Below are 4,531 nucleotides of genomic sequence, written 5' to 3' on the forward strand. Positions count from 1 at the left end.
GGTGTTTGGGTGTGAGAGGAGGGGGGGGGGGGGGGGGGGGGGGGGGGGAATGACCCAAATGGGCCAGCCGAAAAGAAAACCTTTACTGTTAAGCACTGACCATAGTATCAACAAATGTAATGTCTTTTGTAGAAAAATCTCTTTTTGCTGGCTCTTGAACATTAAGATCTTGACATCTTGGGACCCACGGAAATGCTAGGATAAATCTCACATGCCTAAATTGCAGTTTGAAAAGATGTGAACATGACAGAGAGAATGGTTGACGTTTCCTGTCAGAAGCTTGTAAGAGTAGGCAAGACAAATTTCACCAACATAAAAAAGCAATTAGATGTCAGTGTTCGGAGATAAATCATGACAATAGCGGCTGTAGAGGCTGCATAATCACACACACAATGTAAAACTCAAATCAAACGTGCAATGGTGTTGGTGTAAATCTTGTTCACTTTCTCACAGACACACACATGCACACAATACCATGTTGCTGTCTCCGTCAGATGCCTGCAACAACAGCTTACGGAGAGACTTTTATTGCTGCTTTCCCTTTTGTTCATCCTTTCTCCCTGCCTTTAATTACGCCTTCCATCACCAGTCATTACAACAACTAATTATCATTGTGCTTCTGCTCCTCCAATCTTACAGCGCTCTGAGCGTGTGTGTGACATTGCATGAATTTGTCGACTCATAGAACCTTTTATTGTCTACACACATACCGCAGCTTTTAATGAAGCCTTGATTTTTTTGTGCCTTCACATACTATAGCACACTCAACCCTTATTAAACTCATCATCATAGTTAAACCCTGTCTGAATGATCATTTTACACCTCTCAGAACAACACCTCTTTGAAGAAATCACTGTTTTCTCTCCACCTGTTATTTAGGAGCATATAGCACAACGAGTACTTTATGAGCCCTCCCCCATCTTCTGTCAATCATTCCCAACCGACACTCTGGTAACTAAAAGCAACAGGCTCCCAAAGGCACCCCTGACCTTTCACCTCATTGTTCAGACATAAGACACACCCAGGAATAATGTCTGGAGTGTGGTTAAAATAATTTATCACACACATACACACACACACACACACACATAGCGTACATATCATTTCCATTTAGTGAAGCTGAATACATTGCCATGCCAATGACCAGACTGTCAGGATAGATGCACAAGAAATCATTCTCATCTGCATGGAACAATCGGGATCACGTTAATTTATGCACATCATATTTAATATGAAACATAAGGGCATTAAAGCAGCACAGCAGACAATATACTAAAAGGAACTCAACCAAACAGACCAAACTGTAATTCAAGCTTATTTGGGTTTTAAATATAAATGCTAAAATTATTTTAAATCCCTGGACTAAAAATGTTATTAAATAAAACAGCTGACACCGTCGTTTAAAGACACCAAAAAAATTCTGTCATCATTTACTCACCCTTGTGTCTTTCAAATGTTCATGGCTTTCTTTCTTCTGTGGAACACAAAAGAATGTCTTAGTGTGTTTTTTTTCTTTTGAAAGTCAATGAGGTCCAAAACAGCCCCATTGAGTTTCATTGTATGAAAAGTGGCTTAACAATTAAATAATTTTACTAAATAATATCACTATATACAGTATATTACAAAGACTTGTGTGCTTTGTTGGCCAGTGCTGTGCAGCACCCATGACACACACTGAAGCTGTGCGATACCACACACACTTGGCAGTTCATGGCTCAGGTTTCATTTAACATGGGAACAGAAATCCTGGAAATTACCCAGAACTGTTTTGTTAATTGGCCACAGAACATTTTAATTGAATATTGGCATAAAACTGCTGTGGACTCCTGCAGAGAACTTTACAACCTCCAACTAGATCAGACACAACAAATGGCTGTAAAATGCCTTTTTCAGTCCCATGCGCAAATGACAAGAGATGAGCAAACCCATGGAGTAGATTTAATACGACTTAAATACGACTCCGTGCCATTTTTACATAAAATACGTTAAAACCAATGGCCAAATAGAATAGCATTATGAGGTCATGTGACTGTAGCATAAATATTACATGTAGACAGAATACTGTGCAGTATGCAGTATACTAGAATCCATTTCCCCCCCTGTATTTTCTGATCTCTATGGCAAATAATAACAACAGAGCATTTTGAATGCTCTTCACAGAGGTCACTGGTAAGACTCAGTGAATAAATCTCATCCCACAGTTCATTCTTTCAGTTAAAATCTATCTTTATTCGATAGTTGAACCTTGCTATAATGCATTCCATTGTAGTTATGTACCAAAAACTAATATAACAAATGATAATGCTGGAATTTTAGTTTGGACTCTGGAGGACAGAATTCACAAAAAGTATTCTAATTTAGGAACCATTGTTTAAACCAAAAACACTGTTACAAATGCAAAACCACTGCTAGAGAAAACAAGCATCTATGCCATCAGACTTTTGATTCAGAACCTTATAGTTACTGAAATAAAGAGTTTGTGAGTCCTGGTGTCCCTTGCACCAAATTACATCACATGACCCAAACAAGGTTTCAGTAGGCATTCTAATGATTAAAACCTAGAAATAACTACAGAAAGTCCAGAAACAATATGTGTCTGAGGTATTTTGGAAAGATACATTAATTTACTGGTTTCCCGGAAGCTAGTGACCTATGCTGCATCAGTATGATGCATGATTTCAATTTAACAGCCACTGAAGCCATACATTTTCTGTAGGGTAAAAGGCTTGCAGCACAAGCACCCTTTCGTGCTCAAAATACCAGTCAAAAGCTTGAGTAACTCTGCAAAGTTCCTCCCAGTATGAATGTTTTTTTATATATATTTAACGATCCATATTAAGCAAATTATTATATTGTTTTCCCTCCAATTTTGATTTGTGTCCTGAGGTGCTTCATAATGGTCATATTTAAGCACATAATGTCATTAACAAGCTTTGAAACTTTGAGCAGTGCCTCAAATGCATGAAACTTAGACTCAAATAAGTGTTTTGTGCCAAGCAAAACAGCCAAAAACCAGATTTGCAGACTAGCAACATTTTTTTATTTCCAATGAGCAGCAGTAAAGGCCAGATACATTTGGTTACAAAACAGAAAGGGGGTAAACAAGCCTACACACTGTGCTAATTATTTCCTGGAGATTTCCCAAACATCCCCAGCATTAACTGAGCTAATGTGACTGTGAGTCTGGTTTATGTGTTGTTGTACTGACCTACACACACTGGAGGATAATTGCGTGGATTCAGCTGACACGCTGACAATGTGAAAATTAGGTTTCACAGCTGGACATACATGATTGTATAACAAGACAGATATGCCATAAGAGTTTCAATAAATAAACAATTTGCATTTTATCACATTTCGTGTGGAATAAACCCTGTTGGAGACACATTAACAATGAGCGTTTAGCTTGTTATATGAAGCATTTGTAATAACACTGATGATGCAACACAATGGTAAAAACAAAGGTGCTCTGGTAATTCTAAAACATGATTTGCCGGGTTTCTTTGCTAATGACAGTGTGGATGAGAAGGTTACTGTCGACAGGGGTTCTCATTACCAAAATCATAGAAGCAGAGCGAACTCTGGGTAGAAGTCCAAAGGGCCGAGCACAGACAAACATTAATCTGTTCTTGTCCTTGGCAGTGTGAGCTACAGAATTGAATTTCATGGACTAAGGTGTTGCTTGATGACAATATGTCCCTAGCGGCCTCGGATGCTGAGGATTGGTCGGGCTCCATTGCTGACCCTGCCCCCTTGCCGTCTGCGGAGCCGATGGATGCCAGGGTTGGTACGGACACCGAGCTCATCCGTGTCCTATCAAAAGCCGTCGAGAAGCTCGGATTGGAGTGGTCTTCACCTGAAGAGCCCACTCGCAGCCGCCTAGACGAGTGATTTCTGCCGGGACACAGCCAGACCCCTCCTCAGTGGTGCTGGAACGCCATTTGTGGCTGAATTTGACAGAGATCAAAGAGGCGGATAAAACAATCTTCCTTGACTCCCCGGTCAACCCCCCTTGGCCTTTTCGGACCTGCTGTGGAAGGGTTCGCCGAGCGTTTCACGGCTGCACAGAAGTCGTCCCAAGCCATGCGACACTTCCTGCCGAAGCGTTCCAGTTCTGCAGCTGCTGCCAGTCGCCCCAAGCCGGCGCCAGTTAAAACTATGCCTCCTATGATTCAGCCCTCTGCACGGCCTGAGCCCAGGCAGCGCTCGCGCTCTGCAAAGCGCTACCCTTTCCCGAAGTGCCAGGGACCCCAGCCCACGATTGTGCTGGACCCTGCGCCTCAGAAGCCCTCCTGATCCCTCAGGAAGGAAGAGGAGGGGGCAAAGCCTCGCTGTGGCCGGACCACCCCCCAAACTGCCTCGTATGTGTTCCCAGTCTCCCCGTCCAGTTCCGGGTGCTGGGAAAAATGTGTTTATTGCATGCAAAGGGCCCGTTCTAGCGCCCAAGTGTACAACCGCTGTGATAGTGGACAAAATAAAACACAAACATACTCAAAAAGAGAGCAAATTTCCCCTTCACAGCGACCCGCCG

The 4,531-nt window shown here is 42.1% G+C and overlaps 1 protein-coding gene across 4 annotated transcripts in view; it reads right to left on the reverse strand.

Annotated features, from left to right (window-relative positions):
• Window positions 1-1,468, reverse strand: part of LOC107595076 (amyloid beta A4 precursor protein-binding family A member 2-like) — a 29,414-nt gene extending 27,946 nt beyond the window's left edge. For all 4 annotated transcript variants that reach the window (XM_016285381.1, XM_016285380.1, XM_016285379.1 and 1 more), the window contains exon 1: window positions 1,439-1,468. The gene's annotated coding sequence lies outside the window, so the exon portion shown is untranslated. The remainder of the gene's footprint in view (window positions 1-1,438) is intronic.
• Window positions 1,469-4,531: the final 3,063 nt, after the last annotated feature.

Source organism: Sinocyclocheilus grahami, unplaced genomic scaffold (genome assembly GCF_001515645.1).
Source record: "Sinocyclocheilus grahami isolate Dianchi unplaced genomic scaffold, SAMN03320097.WGS_v1.1 scaffold196.1, whole genome shotgun sequence".
Lineage (NCBI taxonomy): Eukaryota > Metazoa > Chordata > Actinopteri > Cypriniformes > Cyprinidae > Sinocyclocheilus > Sinocyclocheilus grahami.